Source organism: Charadrius vociferus, unplaced genomic scaffold, assembly GCF_000708025.1.
Source record: "Charadrius vociferus isolate BGI_N301 unplaced genomic scaffold, ASM70802v2 scaffold12, whole genome shotgun sequence".
Classification (NCBI taxonomy): Eukaryota; Metazoa; Chordata; class Aves; order Charadriiformes; family Charadriidae; genus Charadrius; species Charadrius vociferus.
The window spans coordinates 2,285,446-2,300,712 of record NW_009647422.1 but is presented as its reverse complement, the minus strand read 5'-3'; positions in this window follow the sequence as shown (position 1 = coordinate 2,300,712).

The following is a 15,267-nucleotide window of genomic DNA, read 5'->3' as shown; positions in this document are numbered from 1 at the left end:
CTATGATTCTATGATTTGGAGTGGAGGAGGATCAGGGATAGTTGTTGAGGGAGCTCTGCCACTGACCCCATGGGAGAACTTGAACCCATTGCTTTTGCAGCACAGTGCCTCAGTTTCCCTCCCAAGTGAGAATGGACAAAACACCACCCTGTATTGTAAGGCTGTCAAATTACTTGCAAGTACAATCATGAGAGAGGTTAGCAGCAGGTGATTCTTGAAACTGGGGGTGGTGGTGGTGGTGCTTGTTCTGAGCTCTCATATCAGGAGAAAGCTGAGGTTGGAGAGGGCCTCTGGAGATCATTCTGTTCAATCCCCTCCTAAAACAAAGTGAGCTGGAACAGGTTACTCAAGGTCTTGTCCAGTCAGCATTTGAATGTCTCCAAGGACAGAAACTCCCTAACCTCTCTGTCTGCTCCAGTGTTTGACCATGCTGAGAGTAAAAAAGCTTTTTCTCATGTTTAAATGGAATTACCCGTGTTTTGGTTTGTGCCATTGCCTCTTGTACTAGGCCAAATCAAAGCTTAAGCAAGCTCTATGTTCATGTCAAAAATCATGTGAATTCTTTCTGAGAATTCACTTTTTGAGATTTATGATATTTCCAGTCTCTTATGTTCCTTACAAATTTTATTTCAGAGTACATTTGCTTGGTTTTGGGGAGGTGAAATCTTAAATTTTATACAACCAAAATTCAGATAAAAATTATTCATTTTCTCCAAACAATCTAACACACTAAAAAAAATCCACTAAAGTACCCTTTGTGTACCTTAGCTTTAAGTATCCGCTCTGTGAAACATAAAGGCTCTTTAACTTATTTAAAATTGGTCTTCAAAAACTGAAAAACCACCCTCTTCCTTCCTAAGCTTTCTTCCTTCAAGAATGCTACACAACGTTCTCACGCTCAGCAGTAGGTTCACTCTCTGTGTTTTGTGTGCTTGTAGAATAATAAAAAAAATAAATCTTTGTCGTTGCTATGGCCATTAACACTTTATTTGGAATTTTTCTTTCTTGAGGGTAGTTCCATAGAGGGAGCTGAGAGAGTTAGGATGGGAACTCCTGTTTCAGAGTAAGATTAAGGAGGCAGTGAGGCTCTGCTTCTCTTTTATGACCTCCTTCTTTCTTTCCTACCAGCCAGCCGTGCACCCACCCAAGGAGGGAAACCTTCTCGTGTGGCAGTTACACATAAATGGGGACTGCCACAGAGAGAGAGCTCTGCTAGAATCCTTTCTGAAGACTGCCACATGACAGAAGAAATATTATAAGCCTTTCAAAACCTGAAATCAGTGCTAACTAAAACCACTGCACCCCAACCCCTCTTATTTCAGAATTTGTGGTGTGCATTCATTTCTCCTCCTTGTCCAGTTCTCATTTTATGGTCAGTGTCTTGGTACAAAGCTGTTCCTATATATAGACTGTTTTCTCACAGCCACTACAAGCAAGTTTTGCTTAAGCTACAAGCAATCTTCTTGAATTTTTGTGCATCATCCTACAGTGTGGAGTCCCAGGAACTACTGATAGACATGGTGCTTAGGGACATGGTTTAGTGGTGGTTTTGGCGGTGTTAGGTTGACGGTTGGACTTGATGATCTTCAAGATCCCTTCCAACCTAGACGATTCTACGATTCTATAAATCTGTAGTGGTGCAGCCTCCTCTGGAGTTAATCACCTCAGCTCCCCTTGCCACTTCATGGGCATGTAATGAATGCAGTCTAGGGCAGGTTCATTGCCCTCAGGTCAAGTGCTTCAAAAAGATCAAGAAGACATGTGCCTTGGAAGTGCCTGTTCCTCTCTACTCACTACAAAGAGCAGTCTGGAGTGACCGGCACATTGAGTCTTCTATGGTGTATACAGGGGATTAAATGGAATCCCAGAATGAAAAGGGATCTCTGAACTTAAAATGCATACCAGTCTTGTGGGTTTTGACTTATCGTTTCAATAAACAGATAAAAGCACATCACCATTTACTGTTGGAAGAGCCGTGTCCTCATACCCTCATTGATAATGAAAGACATCCTTCTGCTGACCCTCTTCCAGCTCCAGATCTGGCCTCTTCAATGGTTAGAAAACATCATGGTAGAGATGTAAGCAACCATAGACAGTTATACCCACACACTCCACCAACCTTAGCCAGATGGAGATGCTCTGACTCCTAGAAGGGAGCTGGAAGGCCCTTATCAGAGTTGTACCTGGCTGCACAGAGAGGAGTTTGTGAGAGCGAATTCCATCGGTCGGGAAGGAAAAAGGCTCAAGTTCCTTGACAGTACCCAGGAGATGAGAGGGGAAAGGGAGCCAAAGCTAACTTGACCTTCAAGTATGTGAAGGCATGAAAACAAATGCAAATTCGGCACCAGGCAAAATTGCTCAGTCGTGCATCTTGGAGGGCACAGCTGTGCACCACGCGCATTGGAAGTTAACAGCAAGGGAAGCTTTTGTCCAGAGGTCAGTGCTTTATCTGTTCTCTTATCATCTTTGGTAGCTGCTCAAAGAAAGCCCCATTTGCTGTGATTGTCTCCTTCCTTTCTTCTCTTCAAGTTATCTGGACACACTACAGGTATTCCTCAGTACCAAACATAAAATCGATCTGAGTTTATTCCAATTTTTAAATTAACATGAAGGCCAGCCCAGGCTATTACAAAGATTATGACTGTTTATTCAGGAGAGGTATCTTGTTTTTCATTGCTCAGACTTCTACTACATTAAATGTGCTGTTTGATTTTAGGACTTTGCAGAGGTTCTCACTGCAATGACTATCCTTAAATCCCTGGGTGGGAAGAGATTGCCATTTATTTTGTGTAGAAGGACAGGAATCTGTGTACCAGCAGGATGTTAATGATGAGTTTCTATTTTATACAGAACAGCCAGGGAATCAGAAGTTAATTAGTGCTATCTCCATCCTGTTCCCACCTCCAGGTAGCCAAGCAACCCTGGCATCTCTTTGCCTTCCTATATTTAGAGTAGGTAGGAGCACGGATGTTATCAATCTGAGAAATGATACTCTGATGATAATATTTTGTGTTTACTTACCTGTTTGTTGGTCCACCTACTCACCTACTCTTCCACCCACTGAATGTCTCACAGTGATTAATGATTTTCCATGGCTCCATTTTTACCTGCGTCACTGGCTACTTCTATTCTGCTAATTAAATAGGAGCAGGGAACCAAGTTTGGCCATGAGGCCAGGAGACACAGACCGGCCACGTCTACATTACATAGCACTTGGTTATGGGTCTCCTTTGGTTCACATTTTGCTCGTGAACTTAACTCATCCTTCTTGTTCTGCAAGTGCTTTATTTATTCAAAGTGTCTGATACAGTATGAAGGATTTGCTAAGTTCCAACAGTAGTGTTATCACAGGGAAAAAAAAAAAAAGAACAAAAATGTTTCCCTTTCTGTGGGCTGTGGCAAGAGGACAAAGGAGGGTGTTTGAGGATGCACAGCTTTTTAGGCTCACAGTGGAGGACTGGAGGATGTAGTCTTGATCATTTTGCTTGTGGTCCCCAGAGCTTGATGTCCTGATCTGAGCTGTGTCTGGACTTTGTCTAGGAGAGGGCTATGGACCAAAACAGCACCAGGTGGGTGTTTGAGCTTGTTTTCTAACAACTCTTTTAGCAGCATAGGCATGGTCATCAGGGCCCTAATTTTCAGAAGATGGGTATGCAGTATTGCATTATAACCTGATCCCTTTGGAAGCCTCTTTTAGGCTCCAAATAGAGGAGGTTGCTTCTACCTAAGCCCCGGGCTAGACCTGTCATTAACCGTAAGTGTTAGGCAGAAACAAAACTCCCTCAAGGAACCTTTTCTTTGTGCAACACAAAATCCTTCTTACTCATCAGTAACAGGCAAATAAAGCATATTCTTTCACTTAACATCGAAGACATTGAGCCTTGACAGTTCTTTAAGTGTTTAAAATGTCTCCAAGCACTCCTCTCCTCTCTGTGCTTCTCTGATCTCTCACAACCTTCTGGGAGCAAACGGTCTCAAGCAAACGCTTGAGTCTTTGCAGCCTGCTTTGCTCCCAGCTTGAGCAGCGGCCAGGACAGCTGGATCCTAACCTCTGCCCTTCGAGCAGGTGTTTACTTCTGCACAGTTAAAGCTGATTCACAGCTAGCAGAGTAAAGAGGAGTTTGTTTATCACCTTCAGGCACAATATAAACTAACCCCTTTCCCCTGGGATTGAACATGGTGCTATTTCATCCCTGGTGTTTGTGTGAGGACTGCTTGCACAGTTCACTGTTTAATCATAGATGGGATTGGCTCTCGCAACACGGGATGAAGGGAAATGAATATATTTGTCTGTCTAGATTGCGTGTCATGTTTTTTTGGCTCACTGGAGGAGAAAGAGTAGCAAACGGCTTGTTGATGTCATCCCTGCACTGTACCTCATAGTTTACACCACCTGCCATACTCTACCCTAAAGCCATCTTCATTTCAGCACAGAGCAAAAAAATCAATCTAGAAAAACTTGCTTTTCAGTGTAGGTTGCCAGCAGGTGAAATCAAGGAGGCAATGTCACCCTTTGGAAGCTGAACATCTGAAAGAGTTTCAAGCTTCTTCTATCCCACGTATAGATACGGGGGAAGGAAGGGGAAAAGGGCTTTGCAGAAGATGATCGATCCCTTTAATATGCTGGTTTTGCCCTTTACCGTCTTATTCACTGAAAATCCTTGACAGCAGACAGATGGGAAAACAGGAGATAGGGGAGAAACTAATGGAATTTGGCTTCATTGGATTCCACATAACATGCTACTCTAATTAGCAGAGATAGGAATTAAAGTGATCATTTGATAAGATCATGTCATTGGGCTCTGGTGGAATTTTCTGCCTTATCTAGCATGTAATCTTATCCAGCTTGATTTTAGCAAGAGATCGGGAACTAGGAAACATAATGAGATTGTATAGTCTAGACTAAACAAGCCAGAGACCATGGGCAGATGTAAGGGAGGGGAGGAGAGATTGGGGCAAGGAGTGTTCAATATGTACTGCATCGCAGCTTGCCGGATCTGCAAACCTGATATTACTCACGGCAAGGTTCTCATAACCCAGCAGACATGCTTCAGGTCAAGTCCTGGAGCTGCAGACTTTACCCCTCTCAGCTAGCGGACTTGACCTAGTTCAATTTCTGATCTGCCATTATCCAAAGTCAATGCTGAGATTTGGGGCTTTGGTTCAAGCTATCCCCTGGGACAATTCAGAGCCTGAGCCCTGTTCCCACCTTTGTAGTCTGAATCCATTGAGGGAGAGGCGATTCTTATTTAACGCTTTACTCTCTGCCAGGGTCCTTTTGATTTTTAAGGGGCTTGATTCATCATTTTGGCATTCGTGTCTTGTGCTAAAGTTATTCTCCCAGTTTTCTCTGGCACGAGAACATGTTAAACCAGTGTCTAATTGTATGGTGCTGTTTCTCTCCCTACCTCTACCCATATACCATATCCTACACGTTGGCGTAATACTTCTGTTAGTGTAATGCCACGGATGTCAAAACTGTTGGGTAGTTAAACACCAGATGCACCTTGCCCCATGGGTTATATAAGAGAGAAGGTGAGGGTTTGAAGGTAACTCTCTGACCACCAAGCTCCCCCCAGGATGCCTCCACATATGATCCCACCTACAAATTTAGAATACTCCATTGTCCAGTTACCTAAGCACTTGGATCTTCTCTCCTGTTTCTCTTATCAAAGGCCTTTTCTTTCCAACTCCTTTTCCCCATGTCAGAATTATCATATTACTTTGATAACTCATCTGATTCCTTGAGGTTCAGCCATATTTCTCCTTGCTGCTTCTACATTGCTAGGCCGAATAAGCCAAAACCCCATAAGTTTTCTTTGGTAAGAGAAGCTCTCCAATCCCTAGATGACAGCAGGAGCTATTCTCTCCAGCCCTTCCTGTCATAACTCAGCTTTACCAAATATGAGCTGGTCCATTCTGTAAATCATCTGCAGTCCCAATGTGATTTAAGAGCTACTGCTGTTTCAAAACCAGAATTGGCCATTGCTCTTGACAGGGAACAGCCACAGGGACCCTGAAGACTAATTCTTCTTCCTGGGACAGGACGTTTGTGAAAGAACTCATTCTCAGTTAATTATGCCAGCAAAACAAGATTAGATGAGTTGGCCAAGGTCATACTATGAATCACTGGCAAGGTCAGTAACGGAACACGAGAGTCCTGATTTGTTGTTGGTGTTTCCTTGAGGGGGGTGGTTGAGTTTTTTGTTTTGTGTTGTTTAGTTTGGGGTTGGTTTGTGTTTGTTTTTTGTTTTGGTTTTTTTTTTCCCTTCAGTTTTTTACATACCTCTATGGCTCATCAACACTGTGCTTGGAGCCATCCAGAATCCCCAAGGAGATGCCTGTCCAGTCAAAACATGCAATTCCTCTGCCCATGTTCCAAACCAGCCATGAACTCAGGTCTATCCACAGGATCTGTGCTAAAAGGCCAGAGGATAATTAATAAAGCCTTCAGCACAGATGGAGTGTCTACGCAGTCTGTCTACACAGGATCTGGAGGTGGGACGCAGCCTGCTCACACCTATTTTCAGAACGTCATGCCAACATAGGTTATGTTGGCATTCACAACCAAAACAGCACTGAATCCCCAATACTTGCCACTGGTCTCCTGTCTTGGCTGTTAGAAATTAAATTGGACCTGTTCCTATGTAAGCGTCTCATCCCTCTCTCCCTGTCTTTTTCTTTTTTCCTTTTTTTTTTTCCCTGATGCTTAATGAATAATTTTTACCCTGCTTAGTACGTGTCAAAATTAGTGTTTCATAGGAAACTGAATTGTTTTCTGTTCCCAGTTGCAAACAGACATCTAAAGAGCTTCTGGAGTTCATCACAGGCTGTTTTATAGAGAAATAATGAGGTGTTTTTTTTTTTCCCTTCTTGCTTTCCTGCCCTCCCTTTCTGCTCATCTTGGCAAAGCCTGTGAAATCTGGGGAAGATAGGAGGGTCCATCAGGAGGAATTTCTCCTGCCAGCAGCTGGCCTTACTTCAAGGAGACCTGGTGATGGATTTATGGAATCAGCGTCTCCCCAGCCCAGAGAGACAAGTAGCTGCAGCTCATCCACTCAGGTGAGGTGATCCCGAGGACACCTCTGTGGGTGCATATTGGGAGACACTGTGAAGAACATTTTTCCTGCCTTGCTTGAAATCATCCTCCAGACAAAAATTTTGCACCTTCTTTCAAGAAGGAAAGATTTGCATTTGTGGTTTCTAGTGCTCATGCCCTTGGCTCTGGCACTCATCAAGGTCCAGGTTTTTCACAATGGCATCTGAGAATTATTGGGTAAAGGTGAATAGACTGAAACTTTGGGACTAATTTGATTTCTTTAATGTGAGAATATTTGTATTTATAAATAGATACATACACGTTTAGAGGGAGGTCTGTCTGGAAGGCTACCTTCTGGCATTGCTTCAGACAATCCTCCAATTGCTCGTCTTCTGCCCAAGAAGGGAAGTTGGAAGTGAGAAGTGTGATCAGGAGAGGCAGGAAGAGATTTTAGGTAGCTGCTCAAAATAGACCCCTACATGCCTCAGCTCTTTTCCTGACCACTCAGCAGAAAGAGAAAGACCAAAGAGGGGACCTGTTCTGCAGCCATTGGCAGTGGGGTAAAATCTTCTGCTCAGGAGCAAAACTCATGTGTCCAGGTTCCAACATCTCCATTCAGCTCACAGCAGATCTTTAGCTCTATGCTAAGGAGAAAGAAAAAAAAGAACAAAAGGTCTTTTTTCTCCCTTGGTAGTGAAGATTGCTTTCCTTTACGTAATATCTTCAGTCCACACATAAACACAAGAAGAAAGGAAGGATAAGACACCAGTTCAAGCTTTGATCGAGACCTCCCAAGGGCCTTGAATGAAGGATAAGACATCAGTTCAAGCTTTGATCTAGACCTCCCAAAGGCTTTGGCCATACATTTCCTATCTGACCTTAAGCAAGTCATTTATTCTCCACACACTAATTTCTCACAGTAGGATATTGCTCTAAAATGATTTTCCACTCCTCCTCTTCCTTGTTGTGTCTAATTTAGTTGGGGTGGGTGAAAAATACTCATCCTGAGCAAGCCAAAATATTTCACTAATTCCAGCTCCACTGCCAAATCATCATTTGCTCAAGAAGGTCTGAATCAACAATCCGGAGGTTTTTTAGAATATTTTCAACACACATCTGTCATGGTTGATTTAATTTCAGCAGATGTCTTCTCTATCAGAAGGACTGGCTGCCATCTCCTCAGGACACTTCTAACCCTCTCCTAATCAAATGGATATTTTTGGAACTGGTTGAAATATTTCCACGGCGTGACATATGGGTGAAAGTTTCCATTATTTCAAACGTATTGTTTAATTTTGAAATTTTCTTCCATTGCATTGTATAAAACATCATAAAGATAAAAGCATGAATTTCAAGAGAGAAAAATAAGAATAAAAAGGCTTCTGGGGTTTAGTCTGTTTTTTGTTGTTTTAACTTTTTATCTTGCTAGAATCAAATGTATTTTTATCCATCAAAATCTTTTTCTCTGCGGTTTTATGAAATTCATAACAGAGTAAAAGACTTGTCACTTGTCACCTGGTTCTGCTAAAGGCAATCCAGTTGTATATACAGTGTAAGGTAAAGAAAATCTAAGTCCAGCAGTCTGTTAATATACGATGACTACAGCCTTTCTGAAGAGAGGGCATGGGTACCATTTCAACCATTTCTTTTTTCTGGCAGTACTGCAGGGTTTGGGGCAGACAGATCTGAAATATTTTAGATGACAAACTGTTGCTGTTACAATTAGAAAAAAAATATGTTTGTCCCTCAGACCCATTTATGTTCTTATATAAGAAAACCCAGCATCTGTTTTCTTTGACAGATACTTACTGATGTAAATCACCACTCTGAAAACAGTTTCTGTCACCAGTATGTAAGCTTTACTAGGGTTTACTAACTAGTAAATTTAAATTTCAAATACTTAGTGTAGCTTTAATTCAAATTTTGGAGTCATTCAAAGAAAGGAGAAATATTTTTCTTAGGCTGTTTTGCTTTAAAATAATATAAAAGAAAACAAGAGTTTTTATTAAACTATTAGTACTATTCCTCTTGCTGCTGCTATTAGCTTATTATTTATTCATTTATTCTCCATACAGATCACCTCTAAAATAAAGATTTAAGTTTTGTTTTTAACAACATGACAAAATGAGAACAGCATCTTATGGAAAAAATCTTAACCCAACCAAAACTCATATGTCAGAATTTTAGAAGTGTAGAGCTGCCCCAAATTGTATGCAATAATATTTGTACTTCTTGTCCAGGCAGGTGGTAAGCAATATATCTTTTGGGATATGCTTGCCTTCAGCTATCATCACATAGTGCATTAGTTGCCTTAAATCATGTATAATTTGGCAGAAGCTATTGATATGTGTCAGCAAGCAATTCATTCTGCTTCAGTGTTGCCTGATTAGGGAAGATGCTTTCCTCGAGCTAAAAAACTCTGCTTTTTGAGGGGTAGAGGTTACCAACCCCTCAGACCTGAGAGCAACATGTCTGGAAAATTTAGTAGGCAAATTGTTATTTTTAATTGCTTCTTTTAAGAGCATTTCCCTTGCACAGGAGAGTGTCCAGGTCAGTTAAAATTTTGCTTAGTTCCTAATTTAATCCAGTTTGAAATGGTTAGCATGAGGGAGCTCATAAAATGGTTTGGGTTAGAAGGGACCTTAAAGACCAACTAGTTCCAACCCCCTGCCATGGGCAGGGACACCTCCCACCAGCCCAGGTTGCTCCAAACCCCGTCCAACCTGGCCTTGAACACCTCCAGGGATGGGGCAGCCACAGCTTCTCGGGGCAACCTGCCCCAGGGGCTCACCCCCCGCACAGTCAAGAAGTTCTTCCTCAGATCTCATCTAAACCTCCCTTCTTCCAGTTTGAAGCCGTTCCCCCTCATCCTATCACTATGTGCCCTTGTAAAGAGATGTTACAGTAATCAGGGCTGACTGTGAACCCATTGGCAAGGAGAGACTGTTACCGAAATATGTGATCTTGTCAGGCCTGGCTGCAAAAGAAAATAATACCTATGTGAAACCAAATGTCTTGCAACCCAACTCTAAAGGCACAGGAATACCGCAAGCTGGCCGTTGCTGGGGTGCAGAAAGTATAATTCAGGGAACAGCAGCTGCAGAAATGGTGATGTTAACCTACCTCATTAGCACAGTGTGAGACATAAGCACGAACAAATCTTGTATTTTTTATGGCCTGTCTCGTATGAAAAACCTTCATGCCTGTAAATTGCACAGAGTTCAATTTCTTTTATCTGGGAATATGAAGACCTATATAGATCTCAGGAGAGATGCGCTTATGAATGTAAGTCTGCTTTGGAAACCTACGTCACAAGGTCACCCCATGAACTGAATGCTGACCTAGTGAAAATTCAAGCTTATCCTATTATTATAATTTCCTTTACAGTATTCATCACAGCCTGAAGGTCCTGGCTGCAATGAAAATGTCAATCTGCTGAGTGCAGGCAACAGCCCATTTGTGCCATTAGGCATTAGCAGTCTGAAGGTCCAGAGAAGATAGAAGACAGGGAATCAATAGCCACCTGCTTCAGAGAAAATAATGTTTTCAAAAATTCCCTTGGAGTTAAGGACAGCGAAGAGAGGGAGCAATTCACTGATCTTTCCTGAAAGTCAACTTTCATTTCTTTTTCACCATTCCTTAAAGTTGCCATGAAAGACATTAATTTTTCACTCAGACTTTATTATTTTTTCTCAGTATTGTTATTTCCCCTGTGAAAAGTCATGTCTTGCTCTGCTAGCAAGTCAAGGCAGGAGAGAAAAGAAGAACCCAGTGGGCAGACTGGGCAACCCCTTGGGTGCCTGAAGGTTACAGCCAATTATGACTCTCAGTGAATAATGCTTGTCCTTCACCTCAAGTGCTGGCAGCCTGTATTTTGGCTGCTGACACTCCTCCCACCAAGTCTTGGCCACCTGCGGACACTGGTGGATCTTCTCTCTGTGTTACAAGAAGGCAAATCAGATTAAGCTGGCTTGGGATATTCTGCCTAAAACAGGAAGTTTCGCAGTGGAGAGGGAGTACTCAGAGCCCTGGTTGAGCTCTGTTAAGGCTCTCTGCAAACTCTGGCAGTCAACTGATTTCCTTTTCAAGCAATACACTGAAGCTTTAAGGCCAGAAGGATTTCCCCCCAACGCACACCTTTCTCTTAAATAATGGTTGAGATTTGAGCCTGCCCTCTGTCTCTGAAAGCAAGGACTCCAAGCACAGGTTCAGGTTACCTTAATCTGACCCTTTAATATGGAGAAAATTCTCCTCTTCCAGCTGAGCACAAGTTCCCAACTGAACAGAACTCTCCTGCCTGTACATCTGCACGGAGGGAAATGACAAAATGTTCCAATTTTTCTAAAATGTCAACTTAAAAAAACACATGCATGCAAGCCCAAATAGAAAACAGATGCACTGTGGCAGCCTGGGAGATATAAATTTAAGTCTTGGAGCTGTCTTCACATCCCTCACTACCACTTTTATGATCCTGCTTTCACTGGAGTACACCTGAAGCCTCCTGGCAAGACACTTCTTTTGAGTGCGGGTGACTCCCCGGTTGAAAACAAGCCATGAAAAAGCCTACTATGTCTGAAGAAAAAAAGGTAAACACAAAAAGAGACATCCCTGGCATCGGATCAGATCCTGCAAATGTTATTCCACTTTGGCTCATGTTCACCCATGGAAGGTCTGACCCGTTATCTTCAGAAGCAAGAGCATATAGAAAACATATCTCCTGTAGTTTCTGGTTGCACTGCTGTTCAATCTTCCCACTCCATAGCAGGAAGAACCGATTAGGCATAGGATAACTTCGAGTGTCCTACTAACAGAGACTCACCCATTATCCTTGCTGTTGTTTATTAAAGTCTGTTCTTATCCGTCCTCACTTTATTTTCTTTCCATTTCTTTCCTTTCCCATTACACATTTCCTCATGGATCAAAGGCAAAACTCACTGGTGGAAAGGAACTTGAGTTCAGGTCAACATATCTGGTGCATTTATTCTTAGGAATTGACCATTTGGTAACAGTTTTCAATAATTAATGCTTTGGATCAAAATTGAAGACTCTGATATAAGACCTGCCATGTCCCCATAATTTCTTGAGTCCTGGAATTGTTTTGTTTCAGTTCTGTTGATGGATTTAAAAAAAGTAAGTAACAACATTAAAAAACCCCAAAAATATCGCGAGACTGGAAAATGGGCAAAAAAATTAAACATCGATAGGATCTGAGATATCCAAACAGAGGTAGAATGTTAAAGTACTCCCTGGAGACAGATCCCATGTGCCTGGAAGCCCTATGTGTCTAAGCGCCCATGTCTCTAAGTTCCCAGCCTTCCTGAACGCACATCATGCATTAAACCTGCAAAGGGCCAGGACTTGGTCATCAATAATCCTCTCAGTAATCCCACAAAGAACATGTAAGCCTGTGAGTGATAACACTGGCGCCTCTGGCAGGCTGCTCTGTAGTTTCTAAATTAGAGTGTGGTCTCCACCAAAAAGCAATACAAGAATAAGCCTTTACTCACCTTCCTCCACTGCCTTCGGAAACTCATCGTCAAAGAGGAACGTTGAGATGAGGAGCCTATCAGGACTCAGAAAGGGACTGGAAAGTTTGTCTTGGCAGTAAAGTTATCCCGAGCTCTGATAAACAGGGCCCATAAATACTACAAGAATTTAAAAAATAAATCAGTACAAACTATAAATACGTTGGATCAGTCAGTCTTTCCATGCACTTCATTTGTGATGCATGAAGGAAAAGGGCAGGTTAAAATACTGCTTTTTCTCTCCTTTCAGCTCCAAGTTTCCTAATATATCCTTTACCATAGTGCGTTGACTATTAAGTGCAAACTGAAAGATGATGAATTTTTATTACTTCAGTCCTCCTTCCATTTATTTTTGGTTGTGATTTTTTTTTTTCTTTCCTTATTATTCTTTCTTTTTGAGGGGTAGAATAATCTTTACAGATTTCTCACTCCCAATTCCATCCTGGTTCCCCTTTCCCCAGCCTCTCATTTCTCTGATAAAACACTTATTGGGATTTCTAGAGATATTTTTCACTGCCTTCTAGTAACTGAAACTCTGATTAAATGTTCAGGGCCATTCTCCTCTCAGGTGCATGGCATGTTGCCATGCATTTCGGGAAACCGGCTACTGAGCTCACATGTGCTTGGTGATAACACCCTGGAAAGGCCAGAGCAGTGAAAGCTGGAGATCTGTGCAGCTTGTGCTATGTGTCAGCTGCCCAGATAGCACACAAAAAACAAATGGCAGGTCACGACAGGGCTCTGGTTCTATCCGAGCTGTGAGTAATGATGCTTCAGAACTAAGGCTCTCTTAATTCAAACATTTAATTATTCATAATACACAGATAGTCCTTTCCTCCACATTTTTTCTTCATCCGACATTTCCAGTCCACTTAGGATTCCCACCATCTGCTGGAGCTGCAAAGCCAAGATGATGCTAATGCCTCACTTTGTACCTCTCCATTCCTCATTGTCTCCATGCCATCTCATGCATTAATCTCACATTTCTGTTGAAAATTATGTGTTCCCTGTTCAAAGTCTGCAGTTACAGAAGATGTAAAATCTCCCAAATAAATAGCACTGCAGCATCTTTCTTTAAATAAAGCAGAGAAAACTGTCCCATGGGAGGCATTGGTATTTGCCAAAAGTCCGTACATCTGAAACAACTGAAGAGAGGAGACAAATTAAGATTTTTTTCTCTGAAATGTCAGCTAATTTCAGTTTGTTTGCTTATAAAAGTAATGAAGAAAAACCCACTATCCTTAAAATGAAATATTCATAGAGAAAGGAATAATTTGTGGATAAAAGATAGGAATTACCGGCAAAGTGCCAGAAGGACCAAATTTGTGACCTATGCTCTTCAGTATATTACTAAGCAATCTGGACAAGGAGGCAAGAAATAAGGCAATGGACTTTTCCAGTGATAGAAGAAACTCTTCAAGATAAGAAACACTAAAAGTTATTGCAAAGAATGAAAAAAGAAAGAAGAAAAGAAAGAAGGAAGGAAGGGAGGAAGGAGGGAAGGAAAGAAGGAAGGGAGGAAGGAGGGTAGGAAGGAAAGAAGGAAGGAAGGAAGGAAGGAAGAAAAGAAAGATCCTACAAGAGACAAAAAGAAACAAAAGCCTAAACCACCTGTTAAAAATAACCATACAGGGTGATGGACTTTAGTAGATTTTACCATTCAGGAAACTGATCTTGGAACCCTTGTGAAGAAATCTACAACCAAAATTTCCTCACAGGCGAGTTACTGTCACAAAAGGCAAGAAGGTTGTCAGGAATAGTTAGGAAAAGACTTGATAATGGAACAGAACAACCTGGTTACGCTCCAGTAAGGATGGATAGTGTCTCTGTGTTTTGACTACTTGAATACATCTCTTCCTCCACCCTCAGAAATGTATAATGGATGTAAAAGTGTTATGGGGTCACAAGCATTATAAAAAGTATAGAATAGTTTCCATATGAGAAGAGACTAAATAGTTTAGTTGTCTTCTGCCTGGAAAAGAGGTGTGTGAGAGGCGTATTGCAGAGATCACAAAATCACAGTATTTTAGAAAAGGTGATTGTGGAATTAGTCATTATTCTTGTAGTAGAAGCTCTGTAGGACACCTAATCAAGAAGAAAACCTTAAAGAAACAAAAGGTTACATTGCTGCAACGCACTTTGACATCCAAAAATATCTGTGGATTCAAAATTCTATCAGATACATTTGTGGAAGCAAAGCACATCATGAACCTTCAGATACAAAGATACAGCTACAAACGGTGGTTCATGTAGCTCCTTCAGAAACAAATTCACAGAATATTTATGTGCACATGAGTCTGTATCCATCTGTACAAGAAGCGGGTTTCCTGGGGGAAGTGTGTCAATCCATGTGTGAGCTGTTGTTTATAATCTTTTCTTAACCATTCGTTACACATCAGTGATGGAAACAGGATGATAAACTACAAGAGTTTGGTCAGACTCAGAGTAGCCACTTTTATTTTTCATGATACTAACTGGATTTATTTTTCTACATTTTTTTTGGCATACAATTTATTTTAATTTTAGCTTTGCATCTTGTTTTATCATGAGTATCCATGTTGAATAGCTCATATTTTTCCATGCCAGAGGTAAACACGCTTTCTACCCATGCCTACTTACATAAAAGTAACAGAGGCATGACAGGAACCACCACAATCATCTTTCACCTGGTCTTTAGACCTGTAGAAGACCCAGTGACCTGCA